General features: G+C 40.0%; 1 protein-coding gene across 6 annotated transcripts in view; it reads right to left on the bottom strand.

Annotated features, from left to right (window-relative positions):
* The window catches only part of LOC102294411 (plakophilin-4), an 88,435-nt gene that overhangs the window by 67,366 nt on the left and 6,198 nt on the right, over positions 1-14,871 (bottom strand). The window contains exon 2 of one of the 6 annotated variants that reach the window (XM_042219192.1): positions 6,067-12,149. The exons of the other annotated variants lie outside the window; for them this stretch is intronic. The gene's annotated coding sequence lies outside the window, so the exon portion shown is untranslated. The remainder of the gene's footprint in view (positions 1-6,066; positions 12,150-14,871) is intronic. 6 annotated transcript variants of the gene reach the window in all.

Genomic DNA, 14,871 nt, shown 5'->3' with positions numbered 1-14,871 from the left:
ACTAGAGCAGACTTTAGGAAAGAGAACCAAAGAAAACAACATCCAGGAAGTACGGCAAACCTTGCTGAAGGCACCATAAGAAAGAAGGAAAATTTGTGATGGGTGTAGAAGCCTACCACTGAAATCCCCCATTATATTTGGTCTACAATGATTTCACTGTGCTTATCGTTGACTTTTCAGCAGCTGTGAAATACAAGTGAAGACAGCGAAGCTGCCAACCTACCACAGTCCTTAAAAGCACATGGTTGACTGGTTCTTCAACATTTCTTTGTATTGCCCTCCAAACGAGGGAGGGAGGAAAAACCTCGCTGTAAGCCTGGTGGGTTGAAACTTGGGTATTTCAGGCCCTTAAACAGTTCAAAGAACAAGTACAAAGCTGAAAAGTAGGTAAGAAGCCAAGAAGGCAGACCCAATCTGTGCAGATTTCAAGGCTGTCATTAGTTTAATGCGCAAGGGCCACACTGCGTAGTTCCTCCAGAATAAAGATGACCTCATTGTGGTCAAGATAAAGAAGCAAGCCAGTGTCTAATTATTACTGTTATAATTGTTTCCTTTGACTAAGCAGAATACAAACAGCCTGCATGACAGCAAGACTAAAGAAAACTGAAAATGAATTTCATCAACTGTCAGACTTATCTACCTATTCAACATGGAATAATAAGCCTCTCTTTTACTAGACATCCTTTTCTAGTCAAAGCTAAATCTCCCTGTAAGCATTATAATCCTCAGTGTCTCCTAGTCTGCCAAGAAAAGTCTTAGTCTGACCCCACCCTGACACACTGGATCACATGATCTGATCTACTGACCTCAGACTTGGCCACTCCTCTCAGCTCCTTACACAACACCTCTTCTGGTGACCGTTTCCCAAACTAAATGTGGTTCATACTGAAAGGACATAAAGGGAAAATGAGTGCGCCACAGGGTTTGAAAACTTATTTCTTCTAATGTGTCAAAACCTAAATGAAGGGTTTTTTAAAGGGGATAGCAATAAAGAAAGCTGAGGCAGAGCTTCAAGTTCATATACAGCCTTTTTTCCCCCCCTCCATTCCCCCCCCAATCAGTTTCATCTACAGTCATGAATTAATCAGTCCTTGGATCACTCGAAAACCACCCGTGTCTAGTAACACCTTCCCCAACAAGCGCTGCGGGAGAAAAACTATTATCTGTCACTAGCAATCGACGTGCAGAAGAAAAAAGGGTGACTCTGAGAAGTCAGAGTGAAGAAGGAAACCTTTGTTAGAGTTTTGCATGTTTACCCGTCTCATATTTCTGCTAGGAAGCATTTTGGGTTATAACTGCCTACTTAAGGTTATGACAGACATTTTTCTGAAGATGTGTTTTTTCTTCTACTCACAATATTTGGATTAACTGAGGTGAAAGCCAAGGCTCGTTTGTAGATAAATACACAGTTTTACGGCATTCATGTATCTGCGAGTCTCTCAATAAACAACAAGCAAACTTTGCTCTAATCAAACATAACCACCAAGCAGAAATGTTTTGTGGTTTTGTTTTTGTATTTCTAACCGAATTAAAGAAATAAATCAATCTTCAGGCCCAGTAGTCAGACCCTTTTGTTGGGACACTATAAACTGTGGCGAGTTGAATTGTTTTCTTGCTAGTAATACTTGTTGACAACAAAACAAAAGCAGATCAATGTCTGATTTTCGCCATAACATAGCAAGAACTAGCCAGCCAATCAGAGCACGTTGGGTGTTTTGGGAAGTAGTCCTTAAAAAGCCAGGAACAAAGACCCACCCAAGGGCGAAAAGAGATGCTGAAGAAATGTTTCCTTTGAGAAAAATAATGTGTTATTTGAACATAAATGTCTGTGTCTGTCTGTAGATTGGCACTTTAGGTAAAAAGTAAGCAAGATGATATGTCGCTATATTAAGCATCTTGAGTTGCACACAGACTATGCAGTGAATAAGACGGTCCGTGTGGATCAGGGACTGTCGACTCTGGCTTTTCCACATTCAGAGACTGCATTACGGGATAGGGATAAACTGGGAAAAAGGCTCCGAGCCACGTTTGTATTTGATGACAAGATATTATCTCTGCCTGCAAGATATGAAGCAGTGGAAGTTGAGCGAACAGTGTGCAGATTCTACTTTATTGAGACTGTCCCTGCTGGGTAGCTAGTTGGCCAGCTGTCAAGCTGTAAAGTCTGATGTCTCGTCAACAAAAACACTGCAAATAAATTAGCAGGATTTTCAGTTTATTGTCCTACTTGTACTAAAACTGTCTGCTGCTATACAATCTGATGAAAAACAAGTTTAAAAAATTAAATGAAATAAGCAGATGTATATCACAGCTCCGGTAATAACCTGTCACGATCCCTGGTTCAAACCTGGCAGGAAGCACACTGCGTATAGGAAGCATATTGAATCTGGGTGAAATCTGTCCCAGAACAAATATGCGTTTCCATCCAGCGGTGAAGGAGGGAGCAGCTGGGGAAAAAAAGCCAGCACTGCTGTCAAAGTCACAGTGGTGACGAGTTTATCTTGATGTCATTATACATGCACTCACTGGCCACTTTGTTAAGTACACCTTGCTAGAACTGGGTGGAACCAGTGTTTGCCTTTAGAACGGCCTTAATTCTTATGGCAGTTGCCAGGAAGCATTGCTCAGAGAATTTGTTTCCTATTGACATGATAGCATTACACAGTTGCTGCAGATTTGGCAGCTGAACATCTATGCTGTGAATTTCCCATTCAACCACATCCAAAAGGTGCTCTATTGGTGGCTGTAGAGGCCATTTGAGTACAGTGAACTCATTTTCAACTTCATTAAACCGAATTGAGGTGATACTCGGTGATCTTTAGTTGGTAATAAGTGGGCCGAGCTATGTAAAAAAAAAAAAAAATTAAAAAATATCTCCCACACCATTAGACCAAAGCAGTAGTACCCTCAAACCAGTCAACCGCCCACTACCAACAATGATGACGTAAACTTTAAGTCATTTTCTTCCCCATTTTGATGCTTGGTTTGACATCTTTAACTAGCTCCTGCCATGTAATTGGCTACTTAGATTTCTACATTAACTAGCAACTGAACAGATGCACCCAAAAAAGTGGCAAATGAGCACGCACTGCTGTATTCAAATTAGTTTTCCCTGCAAAAGTATAATAAAAGCAACTGTTTTCCTTTAGACTATTTTTTTCTGAAATCCTCTTATTGTTTCTTTTTTAAAGTTCCTTTTCAGCCCCTTTTACTTGCAAAGTTGATAAATTGCCATCACCTGAACACACGCGGTGTTCCTGTAATTGGTCCTGTACGTCAAACCCATTAGAACCATTATCTGTTGACTTTCAGGGAAGCATATTTCTCTCCAGGGGGCTGAGTGACACCACATCACCGACATTCAGCACAGAAATGGAGACGAGCTGAGAAATGATAGTACATTAGCCTGAATTTCAATTGCAGGGAATCTCAAAGAAGCAGCAGTTGATTGCCTTGACTTGCTGAGCTAAAAGCAGCTGCGAAAAATCAATGGCACAAACAGAGGCGAGAGCTACTTAAAGACCAGTTTTCAGGCTGAATTTTTCACTAAATGTATACTTAATATTTGTTGGAAATTACAGTTTGATAGTTAATGCACAACTTTAAATGTATTATGACACATGAAGACAAAAAGTCACATGAAGAACTTTGCCTTTTGAGCAGCACCCTACCTGGTTGTTCAGTCTGACGTCACTAGCCGTGTCTGGACCTAAACTCCGCTGCAGGTCCACATATCAAACGATCACTATGGCATTACTGAGAGTTGAAAAACTGTCTAAAGTCTTTCATCTTTAATAAAATGATCAGCGTTCTGCTCTACCAGGTGTAACAATTGAGTTTGGCATCAAGGCATCCATGAAAACGGAATTTATGACATTTAACGGAGTTAGAAGTTAGCAGGAAGTTAGCTCGCTAGCTTCTATCTAAATACAATATAGCATGTCCTGACTGCGGGGTTTTGGAAACAAATTAAAACGTACAGCTCTGCCATCACTTCCAACATAAATGAAGACAGAAAACTAAACAGCAGTGACGTTTGTAGGGTTACTGAAGTTGGGCTAGCTGGTATATAATGATGTGCTACGTGATTGCTAGCGAAACAGCTATGTTAGCATAATATAAACAAGCTAACTTTTTTTTCCACTCGATAAAAGTTAACGTGAGTGTTCTCGGTGGTCAGGAACAAATGTAATCGCATGGCAGGATGCTGTAAAAGGACCAAACTTCAGCCAGGAGAACAACTGAGATAATCCATCCACAATAGTCAGTCATTCATATACTGCTGCATGGGCTGGGCTGTAGTTACATCCTAAGGTTTTAAAAACTGAGCTTAAATAAATGATTAGCGGTAATAAAAGTCGAGGGAGGTCAACAGGGATCACTGACTGTTTTAGGAGCTTTTTGAGATCAAATAGAAGAAAATACATAACATTAAACATGTTAACAACACAAAAGCCATATTAAAATCAGACTACTTTAGACCCGGAAGTAGGATTCGTCGCGTCATCACTGAACAACCGGATAAAAGACTTTTTACAGAACGTAGTAGTGAGTCTGAGTGGTTGTGATGCAGTGACTTGGACTGTCTCACAAGTTTTATCTTGCATTTCACTTTTCTCCGTCATGGCGAATTATTGTGTTTGTGGAGGTTGCACAAACTCCAGCCTGTCAGGACATAAAATCTGTGGTTTTTCCTAACAGGAAAACAAATGGAGCTAGATTTATGCTTGGATGCCATTCATGCTGCTGGTCAGATTCCCCCCACCCCCAGATCTGTAATGGAAACATGGGTGCAATAAGTCTGACGCAGATCCCAAAATCACAATACAAATGCCTCAAAATAATTAATTAATTTGTTCATGATCCAATTAGCCTCACTGAATTTGTGAATCTTTTTTTTTGAAGTAATCAGGCCTGTTGCAAATCATCCCCCAATATTCCTGTTATTAGACAAAAAGCTTGTTTTCTAAAATACAATGAAGAGTCAGATGTGTAATTTTCAAACCAACGCGGTGTATGTCTGATTGCTGGTTGTCTCAGTGCAGCATAATCACACATGCATTATACAGTTTACCAAGGTTAAACAAACAAAAACCATGTTATGAGCATATCCAAGTTGCATTGATTACCATATGTTGAGAGGACAATCTGACGAGTGAAATCATTTGATGTATTTCCAGTTATATTTTTAAGTAAGAAAAATAAATAAATAACCGTTTGCTGTCAGGGCCATGCGACGCATGAATGCATCCAGCTTATCTAGACTGACTTTTATTGTGAGGAGAAATTCAGTCCCATCACTAATCATTAATAATCTCAGCAGGTACAACAACATCCCCAAAGACCCACAATACTAAATTGCTTCTTTTTTAACAGTGTATTGACTTTCCTCATACACAAAACACCATCAAATTATGTCCAGCAGACGCTACAAAGACAGAGAGAGGTTCAAAAACACTTTTGAGGAAAGTTAAAAAAAAGAAAAAAAGAAAATCTCATTCACAACAGCAGCATTTCATTTTTAGGTATGGCCCTGAAACTGAAGCCATTTCTAGACCTCTTAACTGAGCAAACTATTAGCAAACTATTAGACTCAACAGATGGTTACGAAACACTGGCGGACACCCTCACAAAGTATTTGCTACGAGCAGATGTGGGAATTTAGAAATACAAATGTGTAAATGGTCTGAATCAAACTGTATGAACCTTGACTGACCCCAACGTCAGACAGAATATGCATCTAAGCATCAATACATGGATTTGCTAGTAATGTGCTCACAAGAAAATAGCATTTTGAAGAAAATAATGAAAACTGCTTGTGAGCCCCACATAGTGGACGTGCCAGGATCAAAACAAGGAAAAAGGTTATTATTAGACAACCAGATGTTTGACTTTCTGCTGCTTTCAACAGCTGAAAAATACTTTGCTCATATTGACACACCCAACGGGAATGTCTCCTTTCCAAAGCAGAATCAGTCACTCTTGCGCACACACAATCACTCTGTCAATAATTACCTTGAATAAGCTCAAAAGAAAGATGTAGTTTCCTTTGAGTGAGACACATACCTGTCCTTCTGTTGATACAGGATTAAAAACGTTAGACGTATAAGGCTGTGGTGAATGGAGACGAAACCCTGAGAGCATCTCCTTCACTTTTCAACAAAGAGTGTGGGAAGGAAATCACTCAGAAGCTGCACCCATGCCCACTTCACACGTTGGACCTCACCCCGAGAAATGTTGCAATAACCTGAGGTCTAGGTATATGAGCATGTGTGGCCACAGGGCAGGGCTTGTGAATGAATAAAGGTAGAAAACACAGTCATTGCAGCACAGTGGGGGGAGGGAAAGAAACGTGGGTAAGTCCTGAGCTGCACTTTACCATCCAAGACACGTTTACTTAAAAAGCGCATTGAAGAGATGACTGCATCACCAAATAATCTGTGTTTGCTCCGTGCAGCGATAAAAACGCAAGAGTAACTTTCTGCAAACAAAAATCCTACAGATCATTCACCCTCAAAATCATTTCCTCTCAATGCCTTAACTAACAGGGAGCTGAGAGGCGCAACTGAAGTCTCATCAGCTGTTTCCAACATGTCACCACCAGTAATATGTTGTGACATGCGGGGACATAAATTATGATGATTGCATGCTAATCCCTTAAATAGAATCGGGGTCTGCGCGAGACAGACATGCTTCATTCTGTCACACGTTGTTAGACAAATACATTTAACACCCTAAAGCCTTTCTGCGTACAATTACAACAGAAACACAACAACTTCAGCAGAAATGCTTTCCAAGAGGGAATTATAACACAATGTTGTGTAGATCATCTAAACAGTCAATATATAAAATAAAAAAAATAAAAAAAAACTAATTCCTTTTGTAACATATGCTATACCGGACAAATGTATCTTGGGATTTAAACATGGCATCGGATGTTCATTATTTAACCTAATTTCTCAGCCGAGTTAAAATGTGTTTAATCAATGTGACTTTTATCAACCCTATGCACTCGATTTGCCATGTCAAGCATTTTTCCCACGGCTGACTGGAATAACTATCAATTCAAATTATCCTGTTTAGATTTTATGTCATGAAATACCAGGACCATCCGAAAGGGCGTGAACTGAAAAGGAAAATCAGCATTACTGTTATTGGCAGTGTTCTGGCTCCCACAATGCAATGTGTCAAGCAAATAACTAAGCTCACTCAGCACTTAATGGTTGTTTTCCGCTATAAGAGTTTGTAGGCCATTTCAGAACAGCTTGATGCCTGCATGCCTTTTTAAGATGGCCTGGCCTGTATTTGTATAGCGCTTTACTAGTCCCTAAGGACCCCAAAGCGCTTTACATATTCAGTCATCCACCCATTCACACACTGGTGATGGCAAGCTACGTTGTAGCCACAGCCACCCTGGGGCGCACTGGCAGAGGCGAGATAATATAATAAAATAATATGAACCGTCCCGCTGTTAGACCTCGTTTAGGGTCACTTTCAGGGGAGGGGAAAAAAACTACTTACTAAGGGGTCATCTTTCCAAGATGCCCTGAAAGAACTGCTCAGTGGAACTTGTGGCCAATTGGTTAAACATTGAATGAACAATAAGAAAACAAATAAACTTGTAACTGGAATAAATTGTAAATTCAACCCTCCCATTCTCCTTTGCGTGTCCTTACCAGGCTTGCGGGGAGCTGGAGTCTATCCCAACTATCATGAGGCAAGAGAATCTTTGCTTTTTCCACTGCTGTCGGAAAAAGGATATTTGTGACTTCAGTTCAGGGTGTTGCTCTTTTATGAGTTTACTGTACCTTGCACTTGCTGCTCTGAGCTCCCACGGTGGAAAGGTGATCATTATGCTGATATTAACTTTACCAGGCATGTCTGAGAGGAAGAGTGCATGTCAGCGATCTCAGTTAAGTAAAAAGGAAGCTACTTCAACTATTTCCAAGTAATTTAAAGTAAATGTACAAGAAAGCTTTCTGAGAACACCACTGAGAACAACCAAACGAAAGAGATACTAGCAACTGGTGATGCAATCTAAAAGTAAACAAATGTCTCAACCAAGCATTCTTAGCTCCGCTTGCTAGCTGCACTCCATGTGGCAGGAAGAACAAATTGAAAAATGCAGCTGGCAAAAAATCCAGACCCAAGACGCACCGGAGGTAGAATATATATTTCAGTTTTACTGTGTAACACTATTGTGCACCTCCTGAAAGTTACAAGGTCAATTTACTTTAGTTACTGTGAAACTAAGTGTTAAGCAGTCATGTTATACTTTTATTTAAAATTTCCAGAGGAAAAAGTACCCCAAGCACAAGAGTACTTAGGCCACTTTTGTGCCTACACTTGACTTATGATGTCTCATTACACATAATGGCGTGTCGCTATTATTGCAGTATAATGCCGCTGCTGCTGCTACTGCTGGCACTTTGATTCACACTTCGAATAAGGAAGTGTTTCATCAATGACAGTAGCTCATTTGAAAAGAGGGATGGAAAATGCCTTTCATTTAATGACACTTATAAATACTGCCATCTGCAAGCATTGATAACACCACTTTCAGTATTTTTTTCCTATATTTTTAGAACTATAATAATTAGAGATTTTGTTGAAATAACATGGTAAAGTTTTGAGACCATCATCATCCACTCATAATAAGTCCAAGTTTCATGAATCCTAATGGTGGAATTATCTGCTTTCACCCCAAGTTCTCTATTGATGGAAAACCATTAGAAAAAACGCACTGTTACAATGACGTTATTTAGTTACTTAACTTTCCTTTGCTTCCATTTTGAAAAGTATAGAGAGGTTTAGGTTAAACATAAAAGCTACTTTTTGCTGCTCCCTTGTCACAAGAGGTTGCCACAGTGAGTAGCTGTACTTTTACACCACATGACCTTCCTGACGCCACCCCAAAGGGAATTTGTGTCTCAGGCTGGGATCAAAGCAGCAACCTTTCACTTGCTACTACACTATGGACCCACAGTTTAAAGATAACTTATTTCCAAAAACATTATCAAGAACTCTGATGTGCCAAAAAACAAACAAACAAAAAAAAACATAAGCCGTAATAACTGCAAGTCCTGTGATTGCACACAAAAGTATTGACAGACATCACCAATTACCAATATCTGCTAGAGTTTAAGAATTATAGTGAGTGAATGAACAATGGACATCCAACATGATTCTTCGGGCAATTTAGAAATGTCGTCCTTTAAAAGATAACTGTACTGACCTTAATTAAGAATGATTAAAGGAGCTAGGAAATGTATCTGTGACAGTGACCAGAGCCATTTTCTAGTTATCATAATAGCTCTTCTGCTTCGGGATGTAAAAGATAATCCTTTTATATTGACACAAACTACTTCCCTTTTCGTTTTAATAGACAATCTCTAGGCTCCAAAGATATTCTGGTCTTCTGGCTTTAAACATTGCTTAAAATAATTGTTCAGTGAACACAGTAAACTTCAATAATTATAAAATACTCACACCGAAAGACTGAATTTAGTGAGACTGACTTCTGAACTCTGGTAAAAACAACAACAGCAAAAACTCCAACTGTTGTTTGCTGGGAAGTATGAACTTAAAGAGGGATGTGCATAGATACATTAAAGATGTGCAGTGTATTTTCTGATAACTGATTTGCATCAGCACTGCCTACTCAATGCCTTGCGCTTCAGAGTTGACAGGCAGGGGTCATGAAACAATGTGCTGCTGTCCATTCAAATTTGAGTCTTGCCATTATTAATTGCACAAATATACATACAAAACATAAAGAAATGAAGCAACTGCTTTCAAAATGAAACAAGCAAATGTTCAGTTAATGTTATTGAAAAAGTAAAAAGAATGTTTAAGCACAAAGACCCACTATTACATGGTACTTCCTTTTTTCCTATTGTGATCAATTAAAAATCTACACCATGACAAGATAGCCAGTGAAAGGTATCCGGAAGTTATATAAACTCCAAGATTAGCCCAGCACGTACCTTTAGTCTGCACTTTTTTCAAACAGAGATCAAGAGACAGAATAGAGATAGCATACAATAAGTATTACAAGTATACATTTTGCCATATTTCTATGCAAGCTAGAAACAGTCAAGTAGCAACAATTCGTTTTTAAGCAGTTAAGGGGTTCTACAATAACCTGCATGCCAATCTGGTATTTACCACAAGCTGTGAATTACAGCTTGAAAAGTGTCTGTTGACAGATTGATTTGTTCTGCACACGAGTACTTTTTTTAAACTAAAATGTTTACGTTCTGAGGTGACAGGTTACTGTACAGAAATCAGATCAGGCAGAGAGAGAAAAAAGTCAGCACCAACTTAGGTTGAATATTTCAGTGACTACTGCCAATAACTGCTGGAGGGAAGGTGGGTGAAAATAGTTCCCAACAACCTGTTTTATTGTGTCACGAAGAAGCTATTCTACATTACTGACAGGATTTTTGATCTCCATTCACATTTAATTGAAGGAAAAGAATAATACCTTTCAAATTAAATGCACTCTGATAGCAAAACAAGGTTCGAATAAATAAATAACTGAAATAATTGAAGCTAGCAAATCATCAGCCTAGTCCATCACAGATCTGCATCGGTTTACATGTTGCACAGAAACTGACAAGATAATGCAGGAAAAGATACTTTGGATGTTTTGTAAAAGTTGTCATCACATGATTTCCCTGGTAGAGCGGCTCCAGCTTGATTGTCTACAATGCTTTCTCCATTGCCTGCAGCACATGCAGCACACGCCACATCACAGCTGAGCAGATGGTGCTGCAGAGTCAAGTGGTGTCTTCACAGTGATTTGCTAACATGTTTGTGAAACACATTGCTGGAAGGCTACTCATCAATGACCCCATCATTTTTCATGCGTATACTACAGTGAGAAACCCCAACAAACAAAATGTAGGCGAGAGAGTATATATTTGTGAGACAATACTGAGAGTGGGTCTGAAGTTTTGTAATATCTAAAGTGATCACAGGGTATCGATGAAAAGTAAATATAGATATATTTTAATGCAATTTTCCTTAGTGCAATAAAAGGAAACTAAACTTTAATGTTACAGTCTTCTTACACTGTTCTAATCCCTTTTTCTACTGTAAGGACATTCAAAATTTAACTATCATTTCAGATACTGCTCTGATTAGCAGTCATCTTTAAATTTAGGGGGATTTTTGGAGTCTTTTACTCACTACCACAGACAGTATGGAAGATGGACATTGTGTCGTGGGCTGGAAAGTGACAGGAATTTATAGTTCTTTTTCTAATTTCGCTTAGTGTTTAACTATAGGAATCGCCTTGGCTTGACCAACTACGGAAGCTCCAGTGACACCACGTCTGTCCATGACTGACCTTGTCACGCTGTGCTCAGGGCTCCGCCTTCTTATTCTAACATGCTGAACTGGCTTTCGCTGCTACTAGCTTGGATTTGACGGCAGCTAGTGATAGTTATGAATGGGCTAATGTGTTATGACAGGCCAGGTGTAGCTTAGTCTGACCCCTTTCTGTTAGCCATGGCTATGGCTCTTATCTCCACCAAAGGGCCAGAATCAAAGGCTAAAGAGGTTGTATCCCATCGATTCCCCGCATCATGTAGTGCCACCATCTCGGGCAGGGACCCTCATCTGATATTTATCATTTGTATGGGAAAGGAGGTTGAGAGTAACAGTGAAGAACAGTCAGGACCACTGCCTGCGAGCTGCTACTGCAACGAGTGATATCCAGGAAGAGTCTCTGCTCATGCCCCCCATCATTTGAGGGCCTCCTTGATCAAAATATGGGCGAGTCCGGTGTCGATGGCATGGAGTTGATGCTCCAACCTCCTCAAACTAGAGGACATGGAGGACTTCACCTTCTACGCCCAGGAGTCAATAATCTCATCCTTCGTCCTCCAGGGGAGCAGGCCAAGGTTGTGGGCGTGTAATGGGCTGCACTCAGGTAAGAGAGCCTTATGGTTAAACCCGGTCAGGCTTGAGTGATGCTGAAGTCATGGAAGCAGCCTATGACCCAACCAAAGGTCTCTTTGGCTTTTAAGCATTTTTATAAGTTGGATGTTGCACAGTCATCTCTGGGTCAGGCAGTGCTGGAATCTAATGCATCAGGGTCCAACCTTAGATCTTGAGCAGTGCTGGAGCTTAGCTGGATTGGGCTGCATCTCCCCGCAGTGAAAACACCAGGCGAAGTTACCAAAAAACAAACAAACAAAAAAAGGGGGTTACTTAACATAACCTCTGGCTCCTTGAAAACAGAGTGATTTGTTTCACCAAAACTTCCCTCCTTGCTTGGGCACAAAGAAATCTGCTTACAATGAGTAACAAAGGGCTGGTCGGCCATGTTTGAATAAGGAGGCGGATCTCTGAGCATGGCTCGACAAGGTCTGTTATGGACAGACGTGGTGTCATTGGAGTTTCCGTAGTTGATCACAACAAGGCGATTCCCATAGTGAAACATCTCACTCTGTTTTTCCAAGAACCAAGGATTACGTTGGGCAACCCAATGTTGCGTTAAATCATCACTGTAGATACATAAACATCATGTTAACACCAATTAATCAACGTAGTTTCCTCCTTCACATTTCCTGATACCATTTTTAATAATAATGGATTGGATTTATATAGCGCTTTTCTAGGCACCCAAAGCGCTTTACAATACCACTATTCATTCACTCTCACATTCATACACTGGTGGAGGCAGCTACAGTTGCAGCCACAGCTGCCCTGGGGCAGACTGACAGAAGCGAGGCTGCCATATCGCGCCATCGGCCCCTCTGGCCAACACCAGTAGGCAAGTAGGGTAAAGTGTCTTGCCCAGGGACACAACGACCAGGACAGAGAGCCCAGGGATCGAACCGGCGACCTTCCGGTTACAGATGCGATTCCCAACCCCATGAGCCACGGTCGCCCAAATTTTTCATTTTTCAAATTGTTTAAAAAAAAAAAAAAAAAGGATTGACACAAAGAGCGAAACCCTTAATAGCAGCTAGTGTTTTGGCAATAAAACTGCAACGCAGCCATACCACACACAAGCATAAATCCTGGCAACAGCACTGGGTACTTGCATAGGCCTGTATATAGAGTCATCCCAGAAGTATGAATTAAGCTTAAACTCAATGCAAAGGTCTCATAAACCTGCACTGTTTTTAACATCACCAGGGGGCGGTACCTGTGGTTGCAAAAAGACTTCCGGTCCTGTGCAAGTCTATATGAAAACTTTCGTGCTCAGTTTAGAGCCTCAGTCACTCATTTTGAGTCATACTGAATAAAAAAAAAAAAAATCATTTCATTTCGTGAAGTATGTTCATACTAGGTTTCGAAAAGGAGGATTATCCATTATAATTATATCTCAATCACACAGCCAGGGCACCAATATGCAAAGCACTACAGCTCAAGACAGAATTACCTTGCTTAAATAAATGTCAGTTCATCCAACCACCACCAGATAACATTTTAAATCAATGATTGAGTTCTGATGCATGTCCATATTTTAATGTCCAACCATGGGACATTTTAAAAATTCACTGCCTTAAATGGGCAATTTTGGAACTTAAAGAGATCTAAACAACAAGCCATGTCTCATCCCAGTGGTAACATAAGATGCTCCCCTTCTTGTGGCATGCAGTTTTCTTCCCATCATTTTGGGGCTTTTGTTGGAAACAACAGGAAATCTCAAATTATCTCTGAACACCTGGGAATGACTTCTATCCAAAACTTAAAGGGCTTGGCATTGTTCAGGGTTACTGGTGCAAGCAACGGAAAGTGCACTTCAGGTGCCAAAAAAAACTGTTCTTGCTGAGACGAGAATGAAACCTTTAACGGGTTGACTGCATTTGTAAGCTGGTAGCATAGATGTGACAGTTTCTCTAGTACAGCATGAGCAATTTGCAGATATTAACCAGAAACTTTTGTGTTTGTTTTCTTTGAAGCTACGAAATTCTAGAGCATCTCTCTTCTCCTTGGCGCACATAATCTGAGTAAGCTGTGTGCTAGGAAAAGAAGAAATCTTTAGAGCCGTGTGTAGTTCATTTAAGTTAAATCAGAGGGTGCACCCTTGGCTTAAGACGTCAGGTATGCCCACTTTGATGTTGTCACTATATCAGGTTGCTCTGACAGAAAAAAAAAGAAAGAAAAGATACAATATGGGCTTTGATATCATATAGCCAACATCTGCCTTTCAACTCCGTGGCCAAACACAAAATTGGGAACTATAAAATGCCATTTTAAATGTCATGTGCTGCCTTGAACTGTATTTATTTGTTTATTTCGAGTGTCAACAACTCCCCTTTTCAGAGGTAATTTGACTTTGTTGCAGTCTTCTAAATGCCTTGACATTTAGGAAGTGAATCTTTTTACGGAAACAGGTGAGGCAGACAAATCCTGCAGATAGTTTACTTTTCAGTTGTACCCTGTGAGCATGCATAACCCTTGTGGTCACTAAAGTGACATTGGGGAGCGACCTTCACCTTTTGACTAAATACAGTCACCAGGAGCACTCACATACCACTTTGGGATGACATCTGATGCCACAAACAAGCAATTTTAGCTTAAAGAGGAGTAACCAAGAGGTACATAGCCAAAATTTATGTTTGTAACTTAAGTACTGTCATGTCTTTAAAATATGATTTTAAAAGTTTGAGAAATTACGTAAACAATTAATTTACAAACTGAAAATGTCACACCATTACAGTTTCCACTTATAGGTAGGGTCTGCTGGTTCAATTTCAATACTCGTCCAGTACTGTAAACCTTTAAATAAGAGCTTAGACTACATAGCATGTTGAATTATTAAAAGCCGTACGGCAACTGGCTCAAAAGCCAGCGTCTTTCTGGCATTTGAAATTTTTTTTACGACTACACAAAGGTTTTTTTTTTTTT

Source organism: Haplochromis burtoni, unplaced genomic scaffold (genome assembly GCF_018398535.1).
Source record: "Haplochromis burtoni strain Fernald_Lab_line unplaced genomic scaffold, NCSU_Asbu1 Contig_29, whole genome shotgun sequence".
Lineage (NCBI taxonomy): Eukaryota > Metazoa > Chordata > Actinopteri > Cichliformes > Cichlidae > Haplochromis > Haplochromis burtoni.
The sequence above is the reverse complement of the archived record's forward strand: the minus strand, read 5'-3'. Positions and strand labels throughout refer to the sequence as shown.